Here is a 7,687-nt window from a genome sequence, read left to right as displayed (position 1 = left end):
GTAATCAAAGGGCCAGATCTGTTAGGCAGAGCTCCATGGACTTGGTGAGGTTGTACTGCCCTTGCATTCATAAAGGTTAGATGGTTACAGACTCAGGAGAGCAGCATCACATTTAGGGCTTTGGCCAGACTCCAAATTGGTGTGGTCAGTCTTGCTTTCTTCAGAATTTGGGCTTATTAGCTTATATCTACTAGCCCTTTGTAAATATGGAAAATAATATTTTTAAACGTGGCCTACTTAGCAAACCAGAACACACAGCTTGCAAAAATGTGTCTGAGCTTTGCTCTTACAGCACAGTGGCTTTGTGTGGAGTCGTCTGATTTTGCACATCTACAACTTTTATAATGTACTGTGGTTGTGGGTGCAAAGCTCACAAGCAGGTGAGGAAAATGGAAGCTCCAGCTCAGATTCTCAGCCACAGTTCTCAGACTGCAGATGAGAATTTCTCTCGACAAATAGGGAGGAGTTAGGATGTTGTGATGTATTTACAACAGGACAGGACAGCAACACCTCTCTTGTGGGCCTCATTTTCTTGAAGATGAGAAGAAAATAATTCTGGATTAATTTTGGCTTGTTAGAACTGTCAGAGTCCCTCACTCTTCCACAATTTCATTCACCTTCCTGAGGAAAGAAGCCTTTGGATCCAGCAGCTGACAGGAAACACAACTAATGATCATTATTTGTATAATTTAAAATTACTTTCTCTTCCTTTCATTTGGGAACACTTGCACTTTCTCCCTGTGTCCCTGAGTTCAGCTGAGCAGCAGCCAAACAACATCACTCAGTAATTTCATTTGTCTTTTAGAAGGGCAAGACAAGCAAGAGAGCAAGGCTGAAGTAAGAAGGGCTTCTCTGTGATAGAGCTGGAAAACCTGAATTTCAAATTAATCTAAGAAACACAAGAAAAAATATTTAATCTTCCTGACTGTAGGATGACCTGGAGCAAAAGAAGAAAAAATGATGGGTGGAATTTTTTAAGCTCATTAATACCTTTGGAGGAAAGTTTGCTGTAAAACATCATCTCTGACTTCTTGCAAGGCTGTGAAACTAACAGAGGTCCTAAAATACAACAAATGCTGAAGAAAAGGCATAAATGGGAAAGCCAATTTCATCAAACTTTCCAAAATCATGCTACCAGTTAATTATTCACTCTTTTCATTAAATCACAGAATCCCAGAATGGTTTGGGTGGAAGGGACATTAAAGCTCTTCTCATTCCCCTCATGGGCAGGGACACCTTCCACTATCCCAGGCTGCTCCAAGCCCCATCCAGCCTGGCCTTGGACACTTCCAGGGATCCAGGGGCAGCCACAGCTTCTCTAAGCAACCTGTGCCAGGACCTCAGCACCCTCACAGAGAAGAACTTTTGTCTTCAAGAAAAATTACCCAGCAGATCAAAGTTTTTCACAATTCCCCTTTTTAAAGCAGCCAGGGAAAAGCTCACCTAGGAAATTTAAAATTCTTCTTAAAAATGTATCAATTTCTACTTTCCAAGTGAATAGAGGATCTGTGACAATGCCACACTTCTTTTTACGAAGGACTGTTTTATTTTCAGGGAAAGATTCATATTTATGTGATTCCCCCTTAAAAGAAACAAAAAATTAGATAACACAAATATGCAGTGATAAATCAGTTAGAGTTATTCTACCTAAAATTTATATCCACGAGCTATGAAATAATAAGCTTGAACATCATCCTATACTCATCTACCCCCAGAAAAGTTATTTACCATTAGCAGCCATCAAATCCCATCTCAGAGCTCTGCGTGGAGGGATTCCCATTCTTCAGAGGTCTGCTGCAATCCCAAACTGCCCACATGGTGTGACTCAGCTTTTAAAGGTAATAACAACCTGGTTTTGTCTGTCTTCAAAGAAAAGATCTTTTGGGGGGGATGTGGTGTTGGTAGTATTTGGGTTTTTTTGAGAGGTGACAGTGACAGATTTTTTTATATTGATTGTGGATACTGATTCTCATTGTTTCTGAAGAAGAACCCCATATTCTAGATCTCCCATTTAGATCTCAAAGTGCTGAATAAAGGTGGATTCCACTATGGTTTAGACCTGGCTTTGCCTGTTGCTTTCAGGGAACATAAAATGTTTCTCATTTTAGGTTTTACTAACTCCTTCCAGAGCTGATTTATGTAAATAACTTGTATCTCTCCTTCCCTGGCCTTGCTGGCTGCCTCTGTTCTGCTGCTGGTTTTAATTCAGGGTGTTAACTTCAATTCAAGAGCCTGTTTGCTTGAGGGTCAGCAGAGCTCCCAATGAGCACAATCACACTTAGACTTTGCCTCTTGCACTCCTGTGATCTGGGGATAAAGGGAAGTAAAGTTCTGATCTGGGACCTTGATTCTTTAAATTGCTAATACATACTCCCAGATCCAACATTCTGAAAGGCTGGGTTTATGAGTTCTCTTTGGTCCTTGTGTTGGGATTGAAATTTGTTCCTTGCATTTGTTTGGCCTTTGAAAAGGCTGGATAAAATCCTAAACTGGGTGATGTGGAATTGTCAAAATCAGCTCCTCTGATCTCAAACAGATGAGATTTGTGGTTTTCCAAGCTCAGCTAAACCTGTTCAATAACTGCTGCCACAAGCTGCTACTCCAGTGGGCTCTGGGAATGCAGGGATTGCTCAGGACTTCTGGTGGGATAGCAAAGGCCAAAAATGACAGTGGCTCCATCCTCTGAGGCATATTCAAGTCTAGATCCCTCTGACACCAATGGTGTAGCTCCTCTGCTTATCTGAAATGTCTGTGAAAGTTAATACACTTTTGCCCATCATGAAATTTATCCTGCATTTTTCCAAAATGTAATTATTTACCAAAGTGGGCTGTCCTGGCGTTGGATTTTTTGAGCTTCTGTGTCTTAAGTCCTGAAATATTTGGAGTTTATTTTACTGAAAAGAATACTTACAGTGTATAGTGAAAGCATTGGCTTCTGACTGCCAGCTCTCATTCCACCAGTTCAATCATGAGGTGGTTAAGGGTTATTTATAGCTCTTAGACATTCCTTAGGGATGAACTCATCCACTGAAAAAGCAAGCAGCCATGGTGCTCATGGGTAATTTATAGCAATTTTTAAGTTAGGAGAAAACTGTGATCTCATACCACAGGGTGAAAACACTGCATGGCAATGGGATTTGGTTGGGATGCTGACATACTCTGAGGAAACTGAGATCCACAGCATGCAGGTACCTCTGAGCTGGGAAAGGCTCAGCTACCTGTCCCTGTCCTAAGGAATTATGTAACTTTTTCTTCTCTCATCCTCTAATAGCACAGACACAAACTGAGTCAAAAAGAATTTTTTTTTCCAGTACTCTCCACTTGTTCTTGAATTTAATTAAAATAATTAATTCCACCAGGGTTGGAATACATCATTTTAGAGGAAGCAGAAACTCAGGGTCTACTTTCAGCAAGATGTTTCTAAATTTTAAATCAAATATTTAAATTAGATGGGTTTTTTATATATACCACACTTCATTGCCTTTAATTAAAGTGCACATTTACCTCACTCTGGGTGTACAGGGAAATCCAGCCTGGGTGTGATGTCACTTCATGACAGAGAACCCATCACCTGTCCTGTGAAGCTGTGTGACTGCTGAGATCTTCTTTGGCCTCAGGATCAGTGCTGGGTTCAGTACATGTCTACTAATTTTAAATAGACCTTTTCTCACATAAAACTGAGTCCTGCCACTGTAGGTTATAGAGAATGGGAGTGAACCTCTGTGAGCAGCCTGTCTGGCTCTAAATATGTACTGCTGTGCCATGCAAGAGCCATAGATCTGCAGTGGAGGCAAGGGACATATCTTTATGGACCTCATGGAAATACCTTGATGACCTCATGTAATCCATTTATACTCTGAGTCATTAAAATGGTTTCTTCTTATAAAAGTTATCTTTGCTAGCAGAGGAATATTTGGGCAAATGCTCCCTCTGACAATCAGTGTGCTTTGGATCAGACTTAAACCACACGTATTATTCCAACTTAACTTTCCTTGACTCCTTCTGAATGATTTGCCCCCAAAATAAAACATCTGACTCTCCATAAAACTGCAAGTGGTGGTGAAATTCCTGCCAAGCACTGGAGGTCCAGTGTGCTCCTCAGGTTCATTGTAAATTACTCTGGAACCTGCTATGCAGAAATGAGATTTTGTTCCATCTGTGGCCCACCAGTGGATTTAGAACAAGAGTCTACTGTCAGTAGATCAGATTTATTGCACAGTGTCCTTCCCATCAATGGAAAAAGTTAGGGGATCTATAAATCAAAAAAAGATTTGACAACACTGCACTGTGTCCAAACATTCAACATCTAAACAAGTTGGCTTTCAATTTGTCCGTTTTAGTAATAGAGTAACTTAGAGCTGACTGTAAGGTATTTTCTGTGAGTGTTAAGGGACTTACTGAAGGAAAATGAAGAGCAATGGAAGGGCAGAATGAAAGACAGATGAATTTCATAAAGCTGTGGTTCAACTCATGCACACTTGTTTAGCTTTTCTTTCAATGGAAATGAAGTTACAGGAGGGGATGATTCAGAACAGATCTCGCTCTGATGTGGCAGTATGGACTGAAGTCCCTGATCAAGGAAGTAGGCATTGCTCTTAGGTCCTGCAGTTTAAATTGAAATAAAATGTATCTTGCTGTAGCAGTTAAGACAGCAAACTCCACCAGTTCCTCCAGTTAAATCCACTTTTGCTCAAGCATCCTAGAGGCTAATGCAATTCAGACCGTGTGTCATTCTATTTCTCAATCATTTTATTTCATTTAGCCACATTTTGCTAGTCAGCATTTGTTTTTGCAACCGTAGTGATGAAATGTATTTATTGGCTACATAAGCAGGTGCCTGGCTTGGTCAAATTTCAATATTTCAGAACATCTCCTGTCCATAACACTAATAACTGGAATTTAAACAAATTTTGTTCTGTATCAAATCTCTAAATTTGGGATTCACTAAGAAGATATGAGACTATTTATCCACAGTTCAATATTTCTGCCAGTATCTTGCTAATAATTTTGTCTGATTTTTTAGGTTATTGTCATTGTAGTTTGTTATTGTCACTGTAGTTCACATTTCCATTGTGTTTGCATCTTCTGCTGTAGAACAATATAAGTTTAATCTGTTTTTATATTGTTATGACAGTGACGCCACATACTTATTGCACTGACAATTGATATTTAGAATATATTTATTGGCTAATCTTTAAGCTGGCATTTTCCTTCAGTGCTGTTGGAAATATCCTTGTAACCAAAGAATTCTCAGGTTCAGAGCAAGTTGTTTTCATTACAAAATACAATCACCCTGTATCTTTTATTGTAGGAGACATCAAATCTTATTTGGTTTTTATCTCTGGGTTTAAATTTTTTTCATCATTATTTTTTTTTAATTCCCTTCACTTTTTTACAAATAATCACAGACTTATGAAAACTCTCTAAATTTTACATTTGTCTCAGCTATTTCTGTGTTGCAAAATGCTGTATAAAACATACTCTTAAAAACCCTGAGAAGGAACTTTAATACCTTTAAACTGTGTTGCAGAGGACAGAACATTTTATCCTCTGTTCTTCATACAACTTAATCCCCTTTTAATCCATAAACAATTACAGACAATTACAAATGTCTTCAACTACCTCAAGGGAAAATGTCCATATGATCAAAATTCAGGATATTTAAAATCAGTAGCCTTATGATGACAGAAATATCCATAAATAGAAATATCCATAAACAGAAATATCCATAAACAGAAATATCCATAAACAGAAATGTCCAGAAATAGATGCTGAATTCTCAGAAGGAAGTCTGTATTAAAAAGGAAGAAGTTTTGCTGATATATTTATGTATTGATTTAATTTTAATATATTATCAGTCTGAAAATGCCATGATCCTAAGGACATGTTTGAAAAGAGAGATGTGCTTTATCACACCAATATTAAGACTGATTAATTATTTGATAAAGCTGAATATTCAGCCATAGAAATGATACAGTGGAAATCAAAATGGCAATAATTTGTAGGACTGTCTGATATGTCAGTGGCAAAAGGAAGATTTTTAACCAGGTGGAAAGAAGTGAGAGGTATTCTCTATTTTTTGTCTAAGTATTTTTGGAGTGAGTACCCACAGCTGGCACTCTTGAGTCTGGTACTCCACCTTCCTCCCTCCAGCTCAGTTTGCTGCTGTTTTATTTATCCTTTCCTAAGGAGATACTGAAATGAAGCTAGATTTGGAAGAGGGCCTGAATATAATTTCAGCTTGGTTTCAATTTTTGGCAGCTGAACCTGAAGACCTCTGGAAACCATGGAAAATATATATGCAAGGGAGGAAACCATGGAAAATATATATGCAAGGGAGGTTACTAAGGCCATTAGTCAATTGAGAAACATCCCCTTTTCCCAACCACACAGAGGGGAATAATGAATAATATGGACAGAGCTACTAGTGATGTCAATTGTTGTCACTGCATTGAAGTTGATGAAGAGACAATTATTCAAATTTATTATTTGAACTCTTGCTCCTCTCCATTTCCCATAAGTAGATGTATTAAAAATCTTAATAGAGGACATGGAATTTAAGACAGGAATAACATGTGCCCATGGAATTGACTGAAGCACATTGAAGGAACTCCATTTGTTATTAAAATTTAATTGGACAGATAAGATGCCAGCAAAATGACTAGAAAAGTGTAATTTTCTCTCTCCCCAGAAATATTATTAAATACTAACAGCATAACTGTCCATGTGCCAGATTCCTAAAGGATAATTTCCTTTCTCTGCCTCCCTACAGCTCCTTCCATTCTAAGTACTGCATGTATCCTTTATTTTTTTTTTCCTTTTATACCATAAAACTCCCCTGTCACTCACTATATTTTATTAGGATACAAAACAGCCCACTCAGCAATTGTTTTGCATTCACACCTTGCATTATCATTTTCTCCCAGCCTCTTCTCTCTGACCCTTATCCCAGGCTTGTATTGTCCCTGTTTGCCCTCTTGTAAACAAACAAACAAACAAACAAACAATTGACAGCTTCTATTTGTGTCTTTCAGACACAAATTTGACAGCTTTTACTTGTGTCTTTGAGCTATTTCTGAACTATTTCTCTCTTCTGACACACAGAAAAGCTGCCATAAATGCTTATTTGCAAGTGATACAAACAGCTTTGCATGCCAGCTCTCAGAAAAGTTTCTGTGACTGAGATCTGAACATCAAGACCTGAATCTGGTGCTTAATTCGAATCATCCCAGTGGGCTGGACTCAGTCAATAGTCACCTTTGCTTATGCAGGAACAAACACCCTCCAGGTAATTCCTGGTCCTGTCAAAACAAGGCTATTTCCTACCGTCTGTCTGCACCTTGATTTACTTCAGCTGAATCTGAAAAGGGTTGCATTTTAGGATGTGAAATTAGCAGCAGCTACCTAAAATTTGTGTTTTCTCGGGAAAAAATTTGTGTTTTCCCTGGGTGCTTGTATGTCCCACTTATGACTCATTTTTTCAAGGTGAGCAAGGAGGAATTAGTTATGAGTTTGGCCCAAAGTACAAATTTGTAAAATGATTATAAAATGTTCATGGGAAGGCATAAGAACTGTCTTTCTAGTAAAAGCAAGGGGAAGAAAGGGAAAAAAACACCCAAAACATAGGAAAAAATCCTATCTTGTACCACCTCATTTAAATCCACACAGGCCAAGAGATGCCAGTGGG

Source organism: Agelaius tricolor, unplaced genomic scaffold, assembly GCF_023055355.1.
Source record: "Agelaius tricolor isolate 1412-34295 unplaced genomic scaffold, bAgeTri1.0.p SCAF_3, whole genome shotgun sequence".
Taxonomy (NCBI): Eukaryota; Metazoa; Chordata; class Aves; order Passeriformes; family Icteridae; genus Agelaius; species Agelaius tricolor.
Note: the sequence above shows the minus strand (reverse complement) of the source record.